The following is a 23,428-nucleotide window of genomic DNA, read 5'->3' as shown; positions in this document are numbered from 1 at the left end:
CTTGTCATCGTATGTTAGGCATATACTTGTGGGACACCCCTTACAGGTTCTCAACTGCATGTAGTGTGTTTTTTCAAAGTTTAGTGACAAAGAATTGGCTAGGAACCAGTGATTAATGTCCACAAATATTTTATTAGCTGATCTTTCTAAGACTACACTTGACTTGCTATTCATTGCAATGTTTGTATCATCGGCAAACAAAATGAACTTAGTAAAATGGAACATTGTGGGACCCCACATGTAATTAGTTCCCAGCTGGATGATGCCTGATAGCTTGATACATGTCTCTTTCCTAATAACACCCTTTGTTTCATGCCAGAGATATAAGATTTGAACCATTTTGCAGCATTTCCTGTTACACTGCAATATTCTAATTTAAAAGGATATTGTGATTTACACAGTCAAATGCCTTTCACAGATCACAAAATATACCAGTTGCCTGCAATTTTTTGTCTAATGAATTAAGCACATTTTCACTGTAGGTGTAGATAGCCTTCTCAATATCAGAACCCTTTAGAAATCCAAACTGTGACTTTGACAGCATATTATTTGAGATAACATGGTTATAAAGCTGATTGTACACTACTTTTTCTAAAATTTTTGAGAATGCTGGCAACAGTGAAATTGGACGGAAATTTGATGCTATTTCTTTATCTCCCTTCTTAAACAGTGGCTTAACTTGAGCATATTTCAACCATTCAGAAAATATTCCACTGATAAACGACTGGTTACACAGATAGCTTAATATGTTACTGAGCTCAGAATCAAATTCTTTAATTAACTATGTTGATATTTCATCATGCCCACTAGATGTTTTGATTTTAAAGATTTTATGAAGGACATTATTTCTGCTGGGGTAGTGAGGGTCAAATTCATATTATGGAAGTTACTTGAAATGTCTGGTCTGAGGTATTCCATAGCAGCATCTACCGAACCTTACAACCCCATCTTTTCAGTAACAGTTATAAAATGTTTGTTAAAAAGTTCTGCAACATTATACACATCTGTCACCAATGTATCATTTGCTCTTAATGCTATTTGTTCCTCTTCATGTCTGTAACTGAAGCAGAACAGCTGCAGAAACTGAGACCAAGGAGTCAAGGATAAAGAAAAGAATGAAGAGAAAGAGTACGGAGGATAAGGAAAAGGAGATCAACTGGAGTATGCAGCTGAAATGTTCTAAATGAGAATAGTGGTAAATTAATAAATCTGTAAATCTTCTCTTGCATTTTACCGAAAACTTGAATTTTCATCATTCAGGTACACTTTTCTCCTAAATGACTGAAGTTAAACTCACAAAAATTGGTACAGATATTTAGAATGACCTCCTTTACCTCCATTGCCTACTATTTCCCGAAAAAATTTTGACATGATGATGATGATGATGATGATGATGATGGTGATATTTGAGCTACATTTTTAAATATTTTTGCTGTAGTAGAATAAATTGTCTTTTTCACAGATCAGCATCAGGGAAGGAAATTGTCTGCATAAAACAATTATGTGAATGTTGTCTTGAACTCCGACTCTTTTTTCCAAACTGTGCCAATCAGTGATTCCAAAGAAAACCGTGCCACAGTGAAATAGTGCTCCATGTTTTATACGTACTATTATACTATTATATCGTACTATTATAAATACTGTTGTCAGTAATAAAATATAATAAATATCGCAATGATGTTTTGGGAAATGTTTTGACTAATGACCCTAATTGTGTATTAGAATTTTGAGCTATTTCCCATTTATCGATCACTTACACTATGAGGGTGAAGATAATGCAGTACGTTCATGTGCATGTCCCTTTAAAGTAACAAAATTTGAGAATATACTTTATACACTTCCTCACGCCAAAATGTCCATAACTATGGTGAACAAACTTCATAAGAACTAATTCAACTGTGCGAGATATACACAATCTCCACTTTCCGAACAGTGCATGTTTGTGATTAGTCTGTTCAGATATATTATCATCCAAGGCTAATCCCTGTTTGAGCATTAAGCATGTATCTTTTAAGTGTGGCTTATGCAGTAGCCACCAGAAAGATCGCGGGAGGCGCACATCGGCACGGCGCGTCACGGACGGTAGTTGCCGCAAGTAGAGTACCGTCTACCAGAGGGCACGCGAGAATTCGGACGCGACCTCTGCTGGCAGAACAACAACAACAACTGAGGCAGCACGGGCCGTGCCCAGTCGTTTAACATCGGGCATGGCTAGGACACAGTCCCGGTCTACGCTAAGTGAAGTGCGACGTAAAACGTGAACAGTGTTACTACACAATTGGCGACGAGTAGGGTCGTTTTTCGCGTGTTGCGTCGTTGTTCCGGTTTCACAGCTTATCCACGTCAGGAGGATTTAGTGCGGGTTTTGGTTGAGCAGCAGACGGAGCTCATGGCCACCATGAAACAAGTGCTTCCGGCGTTGCTCTCTACGCAGTCTGCTCCAGTGCCGTTCCCTCCTCCCTTTCCCCCGTATGACGAGACGGCGGAGGATTGGGACGCATATGAACATCGCCTTCGGCAGCATTTCCAGGCGTTTCATGCGGAGGTATGTCGTGCTTTCTTCTTGTCTTGGATATCTCCCTCGCTGTATCAACTTTTGCGGCAGCTAGCGCCGTTGCAGGAACCCTCGTCCTTGTCTTTTGACGCATTGTGTTCATTGCTGTTTTCATTTTATCGCTGACGCATGCATGTTGTGGCGGCTAGGGTCGAGTTCTATCAATGCAAGAAACAGCCCCATCAGTCTTACCTGGCGTGGGCCGCTACCCTGCACGGTCTTAGTCATAAGTGTCATTTTGTCACGAAGCTGTCGCAAGAGTCGTATGCCCACGTTATGGTACGCGACGTCATTGTTCGTTCGGCCCCTGATAGGGAGGTCCGGCAACGGGCCCTGCAGTTAGAAGACCCTTCCCTTGAGGACGTCCTGTCCATTGCTCAATCATATTAAGTCTCTCACGCCGCCGGTCAACAGTTGGAAGCGTGGTATGACGTTGCGGCGGTTCAGGGCGGCGCGTCCGCGTCCACTGTGTCCGGGGTGGACGAGGTGCGAGTGGTACAATCCGGCCGTTACGGCCGCTCCCACACAGCGCGTAAACAGAATTCCGGCCGCCGGCCCCTGTTGCCGTCCTGTGCGTCGTGCTATATACATCATGATCGGTCAGAGTGCCCCCAGCGTTGGGCCGTTTGTCGCAAATGTAATGAAAAAGGTCACCTTGCTAAAGTTTGCCGTTCAGCCTCGAAAGAATCGAAGGAAGCAGGTACAGAGGACATGGACGTTGACATTCAGGAAGTTTCATCGGGCCAGGCTCCCGACGCATCGGCACACAAACTCTTTATCGAGGTGTCGGTTCGGTCACGCCGGTTACAACTGCAAGTAGATACGGGCGCGGCAGTTTGAATGCACAAACTTATTCCGACCTTGGATCGCCCCCGGTTATGGTAAACAGTTCATTCCCCTGCTGGGTCAATTCACTACCGACGTGACTTACAAATCAGTCACTCGGCCTATTACTTTTATTGTTGTCAGTGATGCGAGCTCCGCTAACCTTTTTGGCCTTGATGCCTTTCAAGCTTTCGTTTTTTCTATCGCTGACACCATAAAGTTGGTCTCACAAGACGTTCCCTATCAATCATTGGAATCTTTGATCTCAGACTTTCCAGATATCTTTGAGGAGGGCCTGGGGCGTGTTTCAGATTTTGAAGCTCACTTAACGTTGAAGGCGTCGGCTCGCCCACGTTTTCTACGCGCAAGGGAGATCTCCTTGGCTCTCCACCCTCACGTAAAGGAAGAGCTAGACCGGCTGACAGCCCTAAGGGTCGTTCTTCCCATTTCTTCTAGTGAGTAGGATTCGCCCCTCGTTATTGTCAGGAAGCCCTCGGGAAAATAATGTCTTTGTGGCGATTTCAAGGCCACCATTAATTCCCAATTGGTGTGGACACCTATCCTTTGCCTCGTGCTGATGAATTGTTCTCCGCCATGGCAGGAGGCCAATATTTTTCGAAAATCGATCTTTCGAAGGCTTATCATCAGATACCACTTGATGAGGACTTCAAACGACTGGCGGTCGTCAACACCCCGTTTGGCCTTTACCAATACCAGCAGTTGGCCTTCGGAATATCCAGTGCCCCAGAGATATTCCAGCGTTATCTTGAGCACATCACGTCGACAATCCCTCATTGTATTAATTACCTGGATGACATAATTGTCACAGGCCGCAGCACTAAGGAACACTTGCACAACCTTCGCACCCTCTTTCTCAAATTCAGGTCTGTGGGCTTCCATTGCAACCTGCGTAAGTCAAACTTCTTCCAACCGTCCATTGACTATGTGGGCTACACCATCTCTCGGCATGGCGTACAGCCACTAGGAAGTTTGGTCCAAGCTATCATCAACCTTCCTCAGCCCGCTTCGCTGAAAGAGTCACAAGCTTTTTTAGGCAAGATAGCCTGTTACCACTGGTTCATTCCCAGGGCTTCCATCATAGCCCACCCCCTGTACTGCCTTCTGTGCAAGGGTGTTCCTTTTGATTGGTCGCCTGCATGCAAGCGAGCGTTCACCTCGTTGAAGGGCCTCCTCATGTCAGCGCCTTGTTTGGCTACTTTTGAACCCCGTAAGCCGTTGGTCCTGGCTACAGATGCTTTGCAGTAAGGGGTGGGGGTGGTCCTGGCCCATCGCAACGCAGATGGTTCTGAGCAACCACTTGCGTTTGCGTCTAAAACTTTTAGTCCCGCGCAGGCCCATTACTCCCAGGTGGAAAAAGAGGCTTTGGCCATTGTCTACGCTGTTACCAAGTTTCACCCTTTCTTGTATGGCACGAAGTTTCAGTTAATCACTGACCATAAGCTGTTAATATCAATATTTGGCCCCGCCTCTCAGATTCCGGATAGGGCGGCCCACAGACTACAGCACTGGGCCTTGTTCCTCTCTAAGTACCATTACGACATTCATTTTCGCCCTACCGAACAGCATGCCAATGCCGACGCTCTTTCCTGTCTTCCGGTGGGCCCGGATCCTAAGTTCGATCGAGAGGAGATTATGTGTTTTCATTTGGATGGGGCGTCCTGCCAAGCGGTTGATGGCTTCCCGACCACTAGTTCTCGAGTCGTCAGGGAAACGGCAGCTGACCCAGTTCTCCAGCAAGTAGTTCGCCTCATTCAGCAAGGGTGGTCATCCCGCCCTCCAGGCCAGGCCTCGGACCCTCTTCGTAATTATTTTATTCTACGAGACCGACTCTCAGCCTTGGACAGAGTTCTCCTTCTGGCTACCGATGATACAGCTCCTCACATGGTTGTTCCTGCAAGTTTGCGGAGGGAGGTCCTCACGTTATTACATGAGGGGCACTGGGGTGTTTCCCGTACTAAAACCTTGGCTCGCAGACATGTGTACTGGCCCAGTATTGACAGAGAAATTGAGTACTTGGTGGCTGCCTGTTCCCAGTGTGCAAGCCAACAGGCACCACCCAGGGCAGCGTTCTCTTCATGGCCGCCGGCAACCCAAGTATGGGAACGTGTTCACATCGATTTTGTGGGCCCGTTTCTCAATGGCTTTTGGCTCATTGTCATTGATGCTTATTCCCGATTCCCATATGTGGTTCGCTGCTCCTCAACCGTTTCAGAAGTTGCAATGCAGACACTAGCAAAAGCCTTTTCTGTGGAAGGTCTGCCAGTCACCCTGGTCTCGGACAATGGACCGCAGTTTATTTCACAGACCTTCCAGGATTTTTGTAGGCGCTTTGATATTCGGCACGTTTGCTCTCCCCCCTTTCATCCACAATCGAATGGGGAAGCTGAGCACATGGTGTGCACATTTAAGATGCAGATGAAAAAGTATGTGCACAAATTTCCTGCGGAGGAGGCATTGACGTTTCTCCTGACGGCATACTGGACCACACCAATGGGAGAATGCAGCCCCACAGAGCTCCTCCACGGGCGCCCACCTAGGACTCTGCTGCACCTCCTCCGGCCTGGTCCTCGCCAGTCTTTGCAAAACGGAGTACCTGGCTTTCCACTGGGTGTGTCGGTCTGGGCACGTGGGCTTGGTCACAATCCACATTGGATAACAGCGGTGGTCCTGCGCCGAAATGGCCGCCGGCTCTATACCTTGCAGGCGGGGCACCGGGTGGTACGTCATCACTAAAATCAGCTACGTCCACATTTGGGCACCCACCCTCCAACCTGTCGGACACCAGCTTCCCCATTGCCGGCACCCGTGTTGGTTTCTCAGGGGACGTTACCGCCTCTCCCTGCTGTGACTCCCCGCACTGCGATGGTCCTCATCCTTGGCAGCCTCCAGTAGCTCCAGCACCAGCATCACCATCGTTAGAGATGCCCCAGCGAGAGCCAGCCCCCCTCGCAGGCCCGGTTTCTCAGGAGGCTGGTTCACCTTTGGTTGTCCCTTCCCCATCATCCCCGCCACTGGGTCTTGCCCCCTCCCAAGGTGGAACAGGATTCGGAGTTCGACAGCTTGTCACCCGTTCTGTCCCGGGCTCCGGTGGTGGGACGACAAGGGCATCTTCGTGTGAGTCGCTTCCAGCCGTATTCGAAGGTTCCAGCTCAAGGGCTGGCAGATCCCCTCGACTCCAGCCTTCCAATGGATGTGGAGGTCATCACTCCTGCCCGATGCTCCACCTTCCGACGCAGTGGTTCACAGTGGCTTCACCCCCCGAAGGAGGAGGAGTGCAGTAGCCACCAGAAAGATCCTGGGAGGCTCCCATCGGCACGGCGCGTCACCGACGGTAGTTGCCACAAGTAGAGTCCCATCCACCAGAGGGCACGCGAGAATTCGGATGCGACCTCTGCCAGTGGAACAACAACAACAACAACAACTGAGGCAGTACGGGCTGTGCCCAGTCATTTAAGATCGGGCATGCCTAGGACACAGTCTCGGTCTACGCTAAGTGAAGTGCGACGTAAAACGTGAACAGTGTTACTACAGCTTATCTATTAGGTCTTGTCTAGGACGTGGGCAAGGTTCCATAATTTGTTATTGGTGTAGCTTAGTGATAAGAAATTTACACTAAAAGTAACTCTAGGACCTTCTGTACATACCATATCATTCATTCCTCACAGAAGACATGACAGTGCATCAGGAACCACATATTTTGAGGACCTTACATGTAATTAATATGAATATGATACTCCTGCTAGAATACTACTCAATGAATCTATCTACTGTGTAACAATTATTTTCCATCAGGAATGCTAGTGCCTGATTATCTGTGTGAATAAATACTTTAAAACCCTAGATCGAAGCCTGAAACTTCTGTACACTCCATTCTGTAGGTAATAATTCTTTTTCTGTGGCTGTATAGTTTAATTGGTGTTTGCTTAAAGCTCTACTGGCATGCACTAATGTGATATGCTCTCCTATACTAGGGTCCTATTTGCCCTGAAATAGTTTACAAGCCATCCCATGCTCCGAAGTTTCAGAACTTGGTTTAAATGGTTTATCCATACATAGATGTTTTAAAATAATGGGTACTCTCACCAACGCTAACTTAATGTTGTTAAAAACATCTGATTCTGCCTCTCCCCAAATCCATTTTTATTTTTCAAGTTTCAATAGGCATGGATCATTCTTAGATCAATCACGAACACGACCAGTTAAAAATACCACTAAGGCTCATGCACCTAAACATACAGTACCTTAGAAATAAGCTTAATATATTACAGGTTTTTGTAAATGAATAGTCACCTCATATAGTAGTGCTAACTGAGCATGGATTAAAATCTGATGAAATTACACTCCTGAAAATTGAAATAAGAACACCGTGAATTCATTGTCCCAGGAAGGGGAAACTTTATTGACACATTCCTGGGGTCAGATACATCACATGATCACACTGACAGAACCACAGTCACAGAGACACAGGCAACAGAGCATGCACAATGTCGGCACTAGTACAGTGTATATCCACCTTTCGCAGCAATGCAGGCTGCTATTCTCCCATGGAGACGATCGTAGAGATGCTGGATGTAGTCCTGTGGAACGGCTTGCCATGCCATTTCCACCTGGCGCCTCAGTTGGACCAGCGTTCGTGCTGGACGTGCAGACCGCGTGAGCCGACGCTTCATCCAGTCCCAAACATGCTCAATGGGGGACAGATCCGGAGATCTTGCTGGCCAGGGTAGTTGACTTACACCTTCTAGAGCACGTTGGGTGGCACGGGATACATGCGGACGTGCATTGTCCTGTTGGAACAGCAAGTTCCCTTGCCGGTCTAGGAATGGTAGAACGATGGGTTCGATGACGGTTTGGATGTACCGTGCACTATTCAGTGTCCCCTCGACGATCACCAGTGGTGTACGGCCAGTGTAGGAGATCGCTCCCCACACCATGATGCCGGGTGTTGGCCCTGTGTGCCTCGGTCGTATGCAGTCCTGATTGTGGCGCTCACCTGCACAGCACCAAACACGCATACGACCATCATTGGCACCAAGGCAGAAGCGACTCTCATCGCTGAAGACGACACGTCTCCATTCGTCCCTCCATTCACACCTGTCGCGACACCACTGGAGGCGGGCTGCACGATGTTGGGGCGTGAGCGGAAGACGGCCTAACGGTGTGCGGGACCGTAGCCCAACTTCATGGAGACGGTTGCGAATGGTCCTCGCCGATACCCCAGGAGCAACAGTGTCCCTAATTTGCTGGGAAGTGGCGGTGCGGTCCCCTACGGCACTGCGTAGGATCCTACGGTCTTGGCGTGCATCCGTGCGTCGCTGCGGTCCGGTCCCAGGTCGACGGGCACGTGCACCTTCCGCCGACCACTGGCGACAACATCGATGTACTGTGGAGACCTCACGCCCCACGTGTTGAGCAATTCGGCGGTACGTCCACCCGGCCTCCCGCATGCCCACTATACGCCCTCGCTCAAAGTCCGTCAACTGCACATACGGTTCACGTCCACGCTGTCGCGGCATGCTACCAGTGTTAAAGACTGCGATGGAGCTCCGTATGGCATGGCAAACTGGCTGACACTGACGGCGGCGGTGCACAAATGCTGCGCAGCTAGCGCCATTCGACGGCCAACACCGCGGTTCCTGGTGTGTCCGCTGTGCCGTGCGTGTGATCATTGCTTGTACAGCCCTCTCGCAGTGTCCGGAGCAAGTATGGTGGGTCTGACACACCGGTGTCAATGTGTTCTTTTTTCCATTTCCAGGAGTGTATTTACTGTAAACTAGAGGGCTACTCCTTAGCAAATAGTTATTGTAGACAGCAACATAAGGGTGGTGGTGTGGCAGTTTACATTAGTGAGAATCTCGAGTACAAGAAAATAAACTATCTAGACCAGTACAATAAAGAAGGCTTGATTGAAGTGACAGGCATTGAAGTCCACACTAAAGAGTGTAGAGAGATTATGAGAAAACATGAAGTTATTGGGATTTATCATCCACCAAAGGCTGATGTAGTTAGCTTCTTAGACATATTTAGTAGAGTAATGGGATGTTGTGGTCCCAGTGACCTAACTATACTTGGTGATCTGAATATTGAGGCAAAATCTTCCAGTTTGTGTAATATGAGGTTAATAGATACTCTTAAACCATATAATCTCATAAATGTAGTAAATAGTGATACCAGGGCAACAAAGTCCACATCTAGCAGAATTGATTACGTTGTACTATGTAAACATATTAAAGACAGTGTTAGGTGCTGGAATATGGATTTTCACTACTCTGACCACAAATGCCAGCTTGTAGAGTATGTAAACACAAGTATCCCAAAAATGACAAAAGTTATCGAAAATAAAAGAATCCTAAAAGAGGGTAACATCCTTGCCCTAAGAAATAAATTAGCTATAGAGGACAGGCATCTGGTTTACCAGACTGAAGGATCTGAAAACAAATGGGCCAAATTCTATGATACTATGCTAAGACACTTTGACAGATGCTGCCCTGTTACGAAAATACAAAGTGTGTTCACCCATAACCAAAGTGCAAAAACCAACAGACTGATACTTCCAGCAAATATGATAAAACTCAGGCAAAACATCCAGGACCTGGATGTGTTACACAAGTCAACAAACCTGCAGGTTTTTAAGGCCAAGTACAACGAAGCCAAGAAAATCTTTAAGAAAGAGCTTTCAAATCTAAGAAAACAGATATACAGCAGTGAAATAGCTCAATCAGACAATATAGCCAAGACCTCATGGAGAATTGTAAATCAATTTCACAAAGCCACACCGAAGCCAGAAACTGAAATTGTAAATATAAGACATGAAGGAAACACAATTAAAGATCCTAATGAAGTCTGCAATGTTTTCAATAAATACTTTATATCTGCAGCTGTTAGTCCAGTTAATAACACAAATGTGAGTAGTGAGGTAAAGCTCTGCCCCTTTGAAGAGCCACCTTTTTAATTCAAACAAGTAAGTGAAAAAGAAATAGGCAGGATAATAAATAACCTAAAGAATAAGTTCTCATCTGGATGGGATGGTTTGAGTAGTATCGTGATTAAAAAATGTAATAAGGAATTAGTTAAAATAATCATCCACCTGGTGAACTGCAGTATTAGAGAACAAACATTTCCAAATGTATTGAAATGGAGCACAGTTAAACCAGTGCATAAAAAAGGATCAAAGGAAGAGGTTTCAAATTTCAGGCTCATTTCATTAATACCTGTCTTCAGCAAAGTATTTAAAGTTGTGCTGCTGACACAACTTAGTGACTATTTCTTGAAAAATAAGTTCCTAACAGAGACAACATGGATTCTGAAGAGATCATAGTACTATCACAGCAATTACGAAATTTCTTCACAAAACGTATGGTGCCCTTGATCAAGGAATGCAAACAGCTGGCATATTTCTAGACCTTACTAAAGCCTTTGACTCAGTAAACCATGAGTTACTTTTAAGTAAACTTGAGTCATACAATGTAAATGCTGCATCCATGCAATTGCTGGCTACATATTTATTTAACCGCAAGCAGCAAAATTCGGAGTAGGTATTAAAGTCAATGGAGAAGCAATAAAAACGTTGAGGTTCGCCGATGACATTGTAATTCTGTCAGAGACAGCAAAGGGCTTGGAAGAGCAGTTGAACGGAATGGACAGTGTCTTGAAAGGAGGATATAAGATGAACATCAAGAAAAGCAAAATGATGATAATGGAATGTAGTTGAATTAAGTCGGGCGATGCTGAGGGAATTAGATTGGGAAATGAGACACTTAAAGTAATAAAGGAGTTTTGCTATTTGGGGAGCAAAATAACTGATGATGGTTTAAGTAGAGAGGATATAAAATGTAGACTGGCAATGGCAAGGAAAGCGTTTCTGAAGAAGAGAAATTTGTTAACATCGAGTATAGATTTAAGTGTCAGGAAGTCGTTTCTGAAAGTATTTGCATGGAGTGTAGCCATCTATGGAAGTGAAACATGGACAATAAATAGTTTGGACAAGAAGAGAACAGAAGCTTTTGAAATGTGGTGCTACAGAAGAATGCTGAAGATTAGATGGGTAGATCACATAACTAATGAGGAGGTATTGAATAGAATTGGGGAGAAGAGGAGTTTGTGGCACAACTTGACAAGAAGAAGGGACCGGTTGGTAGGACATGTTCTGAGGCATCAAGGGATCACACATTTAGCATTGGAGGGCAGTGTGGAGGGTAAAAATCGTAGGGAGACCAAGAGATGACTACACTAAGCAGATTCAGAAGGATGCAGGTTGCAGTAAGTACTGGGAGATGAAGAAGCTTGCACAGGATAGAGTAGCATGGAGAGCTGCATCAAACCAGTCTCAGGACTGAAGACGACAACAACAACAACAACAACAACAACAACAGTGTACAAAGCTGGCTTACAAAATCAATAATCAGATCATTAATTTCCAGTTCAAATATGAGACAGTCACACAAGGTGTACCCCAGGGCTCAATTTTGGGCCCTTTCCTTTTCCTAGTGTACATAAATGATATAGAGCAACTCCCAATTGGTAACCTATGGAGACGATACCTCACTGTTGTTTCTTGGTAAACAAAATGATGAGTTAACGTTGGTAGCAACTGAGGGACCATGTCAAATAACTACTTATTTCCAAGATCAAGGTTTGAACGTTAATATCAGTAAATCTCAGTTATTGCCATTTAAACTTACAAACTCACACCAAACCTCTATCAGTAACATAGGTGGAATTGAAGTAGTGCACACAGAAGGCTGCAGATTTCTAGGTATTCACCTAGATGAAAATCTAAGATGGGTAAACCATATCAAATTTTTATGCAATAAAATCAGCAGTTCATTACATCTAATCAGCCAGTTATCAAAAGTAGCCCCACGTCAGACATTAAAAACCATTTATTATGGAACCATTTTTGCACAGATTAATTACGGGATAGAGATATGGGGTTGTGCTGCCGACATACATATCAACAGAATATTAACCCAACAGAAAAGAGCAATCAGAATTATCCATGGATTAGGGTATAGAGATTCATGCAGGGAAATCTTTGTTCATCATAAATACCTCACAGTCTACTCACTGTATCTTTACAAATTAATTATAGTTTTTGTGACACATCAAAACAATGCAATAAAGTGCTCTGATAGGCATGCCTATAATACAAGAAATAAAGACTGCTACTACAGATAAAGAACAAAATTAAAAACAACAGACCATAGTCCATGCATTAGTGGTCAAATATGGTACAACAGATTACCGAGCTCTATAAGGTGCCACAAAGGGAACTTATTCAAAGTGAAACTGAAATATTTCTTGATTGACATTGTGTTTATATTCTTTAAGTGAATATTATATAGTTGTGTAAAATCTGAATATTTGTAATAGGTACAATTTAACACCCAATATTGTGCCTTATTAGGTACAATTACAATGGTCCATTTGTATCATGTATATGAAATCACATATGTATATATGACTGTACTAAACTTGTAAAAAAAATGCTATGACGTTTGCAAAAGACACCAGTTGGTGTCTCCATGCAAAAAAATACAATAAATAGAAAATGAAAAAATAAAAGTAGAACCCTGCTAACCCAAAAAAGGACTTCAGTTGCTTTGCGTTCTTACATTCTGAGCAATCTTTAATTGCTCATGTCCTAAAAATTTTAGGTCTTCCCTATCAAAGTATGATTCTGAAAGCTTGAATGTAATACCTTTCACAAAAAACATTTCCAAAGTTTTTGTTAATAAATCACAATATCTTCTCACATTTCGGATACTAAAAGTATATCATTTACATAAATGATTAAGTGTTGTAGTAACTCCTTTCCCAAGTCAGCAGCTAAAGCTCAAATACTGAGATGTTCAATCCAAATGGCAGTACTTTGAACTGAAATGACTTACCTCCACATAAAAAAGCTGCAATTTCTTAAATTCCTCATCCACTTTCACCTGACACAATCCAGCAGTCAGATTCATTGAGCTAAAGTCTTTGGCTTGCTCAAACTTAGCTAAGATTTCATTTATACTAATAGGTCTCTCTCTCTTGGTTTATATATGCATATTTAAAATACAAGCAGAGAGCCACAAACGTACTCCACCAGTGGCCTTGTGCACCAAAAGTAGTGGTTCTATAATACCATCATTAATCCTTTTGTCAATCTCCTCTTGAACAGTGGGACATATGCTTAAAGGTATTGGACACAGTTGAAAAAGAAGAAGAAGAAGGTGTTTCATCCTTTATCTTGAAACTACAAACGTAATCTCCAAGTACGCCTGGTTTATCTCAAAATATCTTCTCATATTTTAATAATATATTGTACAGATCTTCCTATTGTGACTGGTTCAATACATCACTCACAAGCTTTAATCTTAATCTGTGCCTTTATCACACCTTTAGGACTGATTGGATCCTCCAAACTTACTGTCTTTCTTGTAGAAATGAAGCATATTGCATTATCTCCCATGTCTACTATGTTCCTATTTTTAAACAGTATTTCATAAACCATGTTGTTATAGCTACATGTCAATTTCTTAGTTGCAGATTCTAAGCTTACATTATATGTAACTACCCAGTTGATCCCAAACAACATTTGCATGTTAATAACATTAGGTACTACTAAACATGTTTGCATAAATGGAAACTTGTTTACCAGTATTCTTAGAGGCAGTCCTACTTCTTGTTTGATTTGTTTGGCTTTAGCCCCTGTAACACCAATAACATATACTCCAGTTACTGCAAGTATAGGATATACTATTCTATGTTCCAATAGCTCAAATTATTAATGAATAATCCTTCAACAAGGGTTTATTAATTTCGCCATGATCTTTCTGTTCCTCCTCCAGTAACCATTTCTTTACTGGTAAGTTTTGATAAACACAACTAATTTTTCTATGTATGTGCCTGATCTTACATAGATATGTGGGTTGGAACTTTAATAGTGGCAACTATTTATTTACAGCTCGTACAAAATAGATACGTGTTTCAAAGTTTTACTGACCTACAAAGTAGTCACCAGCATTGTGTATAACCCACTGCCAGCGATGTGGAAGTTGTAGCATACTCTTAGCAGTGCCAGTTGTGATGACAGTTTGAGCAGCATGGTCTATTGCCCGACAAATTTGTAGCAGTTCTGAAGCGAATGTCGTGAAGTGTTTCCTTCAGTTTAGAAATCGAGTTGAATTCACGAGGGCTTAGGTCAGAGGTGGTATAGCCCTTAGCAGACCCATCAGTCAAACAAATCAGTAACATGTTACAATGAAAGTGCTTGAGCATTGTCCTACAACAATGATGGTTTCGTCTTGCAGAAAGTGTCATCACTTCTGTCTCTATGCTGTTCATTTTTTGAACACAACCTACAACCAGCTTAGAGATAGAAGTGATGACACTTTCTGCAGGACCTGACCATCATTTTGTAGGACAATGCTCAAGCATGTACAGTGCAAGCTGTTACTGATTTGTTTGACTATTGGGGCTGGTAAGGACTATACCACCTACTGCACTCCTCTGACTTAAGCCCTCGTGAGTTCAACTCGATTACTAAATTGAAAGAAACACTTCACAGAATTCGCTTCAGAACTGCCACAAATTCGTTGGGCAGCAGACCACTCTACTCAAACTGTCATCACAACTGGCACTGCTAAGAGTATTCTACAACTTCCACATCACTGGCAACGGGTTATACACAATGCTGGTGACTACTTTGAAGGTCAGTAAAACTTTGAAACACATATCTATTTTGTATAAGCTGTAAATAAATAGTTGCCGTTATTAAAGTTCCAATCCTCGTACATCCTGGTTTTTGGCTTTTTGACCAGGACACTGCCCATCTTCCTCAAATAATGCGGCTCGTGACTGTGTATATCATCGAAATATTGTTTTATCATCATCCCTTTTAGTTTTACTAAGTGTTTTTGTATTTGCATTTCTCAGCCTGTTATTCAGTTGTTAATGTTTACCCCAAGATAATTTGTAACCTGACAAAAGTTTGCCTTTTTCTTTACCTGAAATTCTGAATTAGGTCTACTATTGCCGTGATTTGTCTCTTCTGGATTTTGGTTTCTTTTTTCATTGTTCATGGTATCTAAACCTCCTATAAAAGAGAGTAATTCATTTACCGTTAACCACCTGTACACAAAATTTCTTTAGGTACATAGTAAATTAAACATGTAAGTAGTATCTTCACTACATTCTCAAGTGGGTAGTCTACAGACTTCGATCGGATAAGGTGACACACTGCATACTTTTTAAAATTGCCCGATGAACTGTTATAATATTTTAGGTCCAGTAATTCTAATGTTAGTTTTTCCTGTATATTTTTGTTTCAACATTTCCTGAAAAAAAAAAAATCTGAGATGTAAACTCCTCTGAGTGCCCATTTCCTCACTCTGTTGCATCCCCTACCAAGTAAGTCAATGCAGAATCAATGTTCTTACAATCCTCCTACTTTTGTTGTAAGGTCCTAGAAAACACCATCAAGAAATAAGTAGAATGTACACTCGTGTCAGAAAAAAGCAGAACAGCTTGAACGACTAGAGAGAGGACATTGATATTCACAGGCATGTACATTAGGATGTTCTGCAGAAATGATTAGTATTTCAGTCAGCTCATTTCAGCATGTCTCCTGTTGCCCAGCAGGCATAGGGTCTGCCATGGGCACTGATAATGCGTTCCACGCATGATGGCATCGATGCATATACACTGTGAATGGAGTCTTGTTGTATAGCCATCCATGCTCCATTGACACGGTTCCAAAGTTCATCTGTGGTGGTCGACACTGGGTCACAGCACTGCACCCGTCATTTCACCACATCCCACACGTTTTCGATTGGTGGCAAAGTCTCGAAATCTTGTGGGCCACGGCAAAAGGCTGACACCAAGAAGGTACAAGTTCGTGCAGCAAGATCTTGCTGAAAAATGGAATCTGGGGTGTTATTCAGAAAGGGCAAAGCTATGAGTGACAGGAAGCCATTTGCATGGGTCACACTGGTCACAGTGCCGTGGACTAGGAGCAAATGTGATTTGTAGTTGTACCCAATAGCACCCCACATTGTGCTTTTCCATCATTTGATGCTTGCCTAAATTTGGTGCTGTGTGTCATTTGCAAATGTAGTCACTGTGATGCCGCTCCATGTCTGCAGTGAACCAAAATGTGGCCATCATTTTCAAACAAACAGAACTTGGATTCATCCGAAAACACTATCTGATGCTATTCCTGTACCCAGCGACATCATTCCTTACACCACTGAGGTCTAGCATGTTTAAGCTGCATGCACATTTTATCAGCAGGTGGTGGTGTGCCATGATACAAATGCTAATCATGTCTGCAGAACATACTAATATACATGTCCTTTGAATATGAATGTCCTATCTCTAGTCATTCAAGGTGTTCTGTTTTTTTTTCTGAACACGAGTTTACACTGCCACCAGGTTTAAATTTCGCAAAATGTTTCTACATATTCTAGTTACTTCCTAATTACACTGTAGGAAATACTGCAGCCAGCCTCAAATATTTTTAAATGATTTTATTAAACCATTACTAGTTACAGAGCTAAGCCTATCATCAGATGGCAGCACTGACTTCTTTGCAAGTTTTACATTTGTGTCCTAAATTATAACAAGGTATTTGTGTTGCACTGTTTACAAAAGGCTTTACATTTGTTTCCTAAAATATATCAAAGTTTTTATGATTAAACAGTTTTATGCTCATATATGCTCTACACATAGCACTTACTTCACAAAAAGCCCTCCTTTACATACTATAAGACAGTGGTTTGATTTTCTTTTACAGTCAATGTTGACCAATGAAGTGAGCTAAATACATGATGGCAAACACATTTGTTTACATCGGCAGCTGATATAGTGTGCCAAATGCTGAGATATGTGAACAGATATGGCACACTTTTAGAGCTACTGCAAAGGTACTTTTAATGGTACAGATAATTCCATACAGTAATACATTTAATTATTAAGGTTTCAAAGATGCTGGTAATGGCCAATGAAGAATTTTCTCTCTGCCAATTAATTATTATTGCTATCATTTCAAATTATAGGAGCTGTATGAAATTTTAGAGATATACTGGATTTCTATGTATTCCGTTCTAGTAAAGGAAATATCACTAAGTTGTCTTTGATGCTTTTTTCTCCTGTTTCCACATTGGGCCATGTGACTAGCAAAAGTTGACTTATTTACGTTGTTGAGCCTAAGAGCATCTATGTGTTCACAGTATTATACATTAAATCTCTTACCAGTTTGGCTAATGTTAAAGTTGGGGCACAGAGAACAATTTAGTTTATAAATGCCAGACCTATGCTGTACTTCAGTTTTTAAATTTAAGTTGTGAACAATTTTGTCTTTCATTTTATTGTTTGTGGAAAAACTAATTATGGTATTTTATTGCATGGAATAAGTTCGCAATATGATATGATGCTTTACCAATGAACGGAAAGCAGATATATTTCACAGAATTCTCAGGAGGTATTTGAGCTAAATTGCTGTTTTATTTGGACTTAGAGCTATTTTTGTCCCTGTATTTCTTTTTAATTCTGTTGTGAAGTTTAGTGATAGTGTCAGAGCTGTAACCATCATTATGGGTGATTAGTTTGATCGTTTTTAGTTCTTGTAGTTTATCTTCAGTGTCCAAATGGATTTTTTTTCCCCATTCTGTTAAGTGTTACCCTATAATACACCATTTTATGTTGCTCAGGGTGACATGATTAGCTGCTGTTGCGGTATCCAATGTAGTGGGTTTTCTATATATTTTAAACTTATATTTACCATTGTATTTAATATTTTTTTATCCAAGAAATTTATGCCATTATCAGTTTCATGCTCAACAGTAAATTTTAGGTTTCGGTGGGATTTGTTAACCTCTTTTGAAAACTGATTAATTTCATCTACCATTCTATCAAATAAGATAAGTCTGTGATCCACATAGTGTCTGTAATATATGACTTTTTTCTTTATTGTCATATTGGCATTGAAAAAGATGTTTCTAAATGATTTATGCAAATATTGGCTAGCAGACTAGCTAGGCACCTGCCTATTGCAAGGCCATCTTCTTGTTCATAGAAATTGTTATTAAAGCTGAACTAGTTTTGAGACAGCACTAAGATTATAAGTTTGACTAGATCATAAATTTCTGGTATACTGATCTTTTTTATGTTTAATCATGTTATTTTTAATTACTGAGATTGTTTCTTTTGCCGGTACTTTTGTAAACAAGTTAACTATATCAAAGAATGTGAATGTGGCTATGTGTGGTATGGGGATGTCTTTGACGTTTCCTGAAATCTCATGGCTATCGTTTTCACTAAAAATTATCTTCAAATGTAGAGGCCTTGGTGACCTCATTAAGTTTTTTTTCTTTTCTTTTTTTTCTTTTTTTTTTTTAGTAAGGGCTCTTGAGGTCACAATCAGACATATAGGACAATGTTCTTTGTGAATCTATGATTGTGATCAAAGTCCTGAGGCTGGAGGGTACATTATTGTGCATTCAGATTTTTCAATAATTTTAGGTTTTGCTCAGTATTAATTTCTTTTATGTTACGTTCCTGAAAAAATCTAGTGTTTGTTTAGGTAATCGTCTTCATACGTTATCATTTCAGAGCTTTGTTCTCACTGAGTTTTTTTATTTATTTTTCTGAGATCAGTTGAGTCTTGTGAAAATTTGCATTTCGTCTTGTTTGTGGCTGTGTGTTCCTGGATTAACTTGTTTATTTCATTACCTACTGCATTTTTACTGCAATTATTTACCTTAGCTATCTCACATGCAATTTTGGTTTCAACAATTGCTTCTTTAATGCTAATTTTTACTTGTTTTAGTTGTAATGTTATGTTATGTTTTGGGGCCTTGCTTAGCACATTTTTTTCAAAATTAATGAAACTAATAGTTCTGAAGTTGATAACTCTATCAAAGAAACAATCTTCATCAGATGATGGGTTTTTGTATGACTTCTTGCTTGAAATTAGGGCTTTTAATTTTCTCTTATGTCTTTGCGGTATGATATGATGTTTTGTCCTAACGAAAACATCAGTTTCATCTACAATGCATATGAAATGCACAGGAAACAGCAAGTTATTTCTTTCTAAATGAAGCACATATATCTGTCTGTTCAGAAGCTCTTTCTGTTTGTACTGAGCTCTCATTTCACTATGTAGCCAACACAGTTCACACTTTACATTTGCTAGATACGCAGTTTTACTGACGTTCTTGACGTTCACTTTGATATATTTTGGAATGACTCTTTCAGCAAGACACTTTTTGTTAAATGCTACAGTAAGTATTACTTTCATTAGCTGAAGCTTGCACTTTTCACAAATCATGCACAGTTCTCCTTACCTGGTGGCATAGTAACAAAATTATTTTATCCACCTTGGTGAGAGAACACCGCAGCTGTTTTCGTAAATTATACTGTGGGAGTAGCATTGACTTTTTTGGAAGTTTTACATTTGTGACCTGAAGTATAACAATGTTTCTGTGATTGCATACTTTACAAAAAGTTTTACATATGCATCTTAAAGATAACCTAGTTATTGTGATTACTTAGATATGTTCCATAAATTGTACTTTAGTATTTTAAACAAAGTGATTGTGGCTAATAATGGGTACAATCAGAATATGATCGATTACTTGTTCAGTAAGAAAACTTTCCAAAACTGTTCGACCTTCCCACTGATAGCAAAGAAGCTAAAAACTTTATTTCCATTCTTTTCTTGGGTAATATACTGTATAGGATAAAACATCTTCTAAGGAAAAAATATAACTGTAACGTCTCCTCCTCTACAGATAACAGTTTAAAAAGGAATCTTGTACATTCAGTAGAGATTGCCAGCGATTGGTTTTCTAATTCAGGTGTTTACAAACTAACCTGTAATAACTGTCCTTCATATTATATTGGTCAAACAGGCATAACTGTGAAAACAAGATATAAAGAACACCTATTAGGTGAGAAAGGAGCGAATATACATAGCTCTACTTTTGCTGAACGCCTCTTGATAGCCAGTCATATGCCTAAACAGTTAGAAGACACTGTTATCCTACACAGAGAAGTCAAAGGGCGTAGATTAGATCTGCGGGAAGAGTTACAAATTTTCAAACATCTAGAGCTCAAGGACGGTAATATACTGAACGACCAGTTGAACCTTGCTTGTAGACAATTTTTTGAAGGCTTTAAACCTGTACTGTTTATGGTATAACATTAATGCTGGTAACCTTAGTGGTCTATCTCCTCAGGAAGCTATGATGCACCTTCAATGCTTTAAGCTCACTACCCTTTATGTAATGTGGTTTTTTCACAATGTATGGTTGCCACTACATGGGCCCTTGTGTGATTTTGTCTGGCTTTAAAATGTTGGTTCCCTGCAAATGTGTATTAACTGTATTGTATACCAGGATTCCTAATTCTGTCTTAAGAGCCATTATTGTCAATTTTAAAGTTCTGACACATATACCGTTTGTGGGCTTCACTAATATAGTAATGTAATTTTTATATTTTGGCTGTATATGCCACTGTGCGTAATTCTCTTGGCGTAAGCACCACATGCCTTTTTGATGTATAACTACATTAATTGTACCAATGCTCCCATACTTATATAACAGGAGTGTTAAATGCCTTCCTTCTTTTCATTGTTATTTTATCTAAGGACATTATTAATACTGATAATTAACAAGTTGCCTTTGTACGTCAATTGGCACATGGTTTGCGCCATGAGCGCCACCTGCCCTGGTCGCAGAGCAACTACGCTCGCCTATTACACTCAGTTGGTTGGGAGCTCTGCAAGATCCATATACTAATTTATATTTACGTGACAAACCCTAATTCTAGGGCCATATTTCAATTTTGACAAATGAATCTATGCCGACATTTGTAAAAACGGTGATGGTACATTAGTCCTTACTAATGTAAAATTGTAAGTACCAGTTGTCGTTCTCATATTTCTGTAATGCAAGAGCTCTCTAATTTATTTTAAAATCTATACTTGACTTAAGTTTCATACTTTTCTAATGTAAGCTATGATGTTCATTGTCCTTAGGCCACCTTCTGAAGAAGACAAATTTATATTTGTCGAAACCTAGGTAAAGAATTCTATATCCATTGCAACTGGTCGGCTGTTTATAGTTTTATTAATTGTACTTTACATATTATAAGATGAAGGTGGATACAATCCACGTTGAACAATGCTGATGTAAACAAATGTATCCACCATCTTGTATTTAGTTCATTGACCAACATGAAATGTAAAAGAAAATCAAACCTCTGCCTTATAATATGTAACAGAGAGCTCTTCATGAAGTAAACACAATATATAGAACATATATACATGTTAATTTATGCAATCATAAAAACTTTGAAATATTTTAGAACACAAATGTAAAACCTTTCATAAATTAAGCAATCACTAAAACTATGTTCTATTTTAGGACACAAATGTAAAACTTCTAAAGAAGTCAATGCTACACACCTGATGATGGGCTAAGGCCTGAAATTAGTGCTGGCACAATTTTAAAAAAATCTTGTGGCTGGTTGAAGTATTTCTCCCAAAGTGTAATTTATGAAACCAGATGTGGTGTTCTCTAGCCAAAAGTGGATAAAATACTACCTAATTGAAATACTTCCAATAATGTGCTAGTGGCACAGGATTTTCTCAGGCACTGATTTTCTTTCTATTGTGGTTTTTGCTAACTCATCCCACAATCATTTGAATTCCATGTTGTGTTGAGTAGCCTCATTCCCCAGAAAGTTTGATATTATCCAAGTTCTTTGCCTTTTCTCAAAATTTCTGTTCTAGTAATTCTTCACCTTTTTCCTCCAAACTGGTAAGTGTATCTCGTGAACAAATTGGTTCACCATTTTCACACCACTGTTCTAATAGTTTGATGTGGCCTTGTGCCTCTGAGATTGGATCCTTTACATATTTGCAAACCTTCTCAGTCAAATCACATACGTGCTCTCCAATGATGTGTAATTCTTTAATATGACCATGTATTTCACACCTCACCAAATCACACTGCCATAAAATTGCAGTGTGTATCTCCTCTTTTAATTCTGACAGTTTTTCATCTAATTTATTACCTAGCCTCATCTCAAGGTATGATTTCAGAATCTCACAAGTTTCCCGAATCTATTTCTTTAGCTCTTCTACTAATTTTGCATTACTATTTTCTGGCTTAGTTGTACTCCCTTGTTTTTGAAGCATTTCACTATTAAGGTGATTGCCTTGAGCCATAATATTATGTTTTACTATTACAACTTCACAAGAAAAACTGCTATCTTCATTCCCTGTCCATCAGGGGTTATTTTTCTAGTCTTTCACTTCCTGTGGGTCTGTAAAGTCATGGTGCAGTTATGAACGCTTGTTGTGGCTAACAGAAGCCAAATGAAAGATAGGAACTTGCACTACACTGGACAGTATAGCAAAGAGTTTCTGTAGTATGATGTTCAATGATGTGTGTGTATGTAAGTCATGAAGCAACCCAACAAACTGGTTACCAGCAGCAGCTGATCAGGCCATGTCAGTCGAGATGTTGATGATACAAAGAAAAGTTTAGTGTACTTCGTAGCTTGCTTAATCCAAATCCGTGAATGATGTTCAACTTGAATATCACCACATGTACAACAAAGAGCCACCACTTATAAAAAACCATTAATTGGTGGGATACCCAGTTAAAGGAGACTGGCAGTTTGTTGATGAACCATGTTCTGGTAGGCATTCACTACGCCCCGAGTCCGTAGAAGCTGTACAAGTTAGCTAACTATTGAGAACCAAAAATCTGGTGTGTCTAGCATTGATAATTAGACCTAAAAAAAAGATCAGTTCATAAGGTCTGAAAGAAAAGATTATCTTTTTAGGGTTACAAATTGTGGTTGTTGCACAGTATCCAACTGACTGATAGGTCCAAATGATTGAAGTTAACTACAGAATGCTTGATGAGATCGGTTATGATGAACAATTTATGAGGGAAATTGTGTACAGCAATGAGGCACATTCCATGTCTGTCATATTCATCACTGTTCATCAGAATATGGGCTTCAGAAAAT

At 40.7% G+C, this 23,428-nt stretch overlaps 1 protein-coding gene across 2 annotated transcripts in view; it reads right to left on the bottom strand.

Moving 5' to 3' along the window:
* The window catches only part of LOC126213180 (uncharacterized), a 145,001-nt gene that overhangs the window by 47,739 nt on the left and 73,834 nt on the right, over positions 1-23,428 (bottom strand). The gene's annotated exons all lie outside the window — the stretch shown is intronic.

The sequence above is a fragment of the Schistocerca nitens genome, chromosome 11 (assembly GCF_023898315.1).
Source record: "Schistocerca nitens isolate TAMUIC-IGC-003100 chromosome 11, iqSchNite1.1, whole genome shotgun sequence".
Lineage (NCBI taxonomy): Eukaryota > Metazoa > Arthropoda > Insecta > Orthoptera > Acrididae > Schistocerca > Schistocerca nitens.
This window is presented reverse-complemented; position numbering and strand designations above follow the sequence as displayed.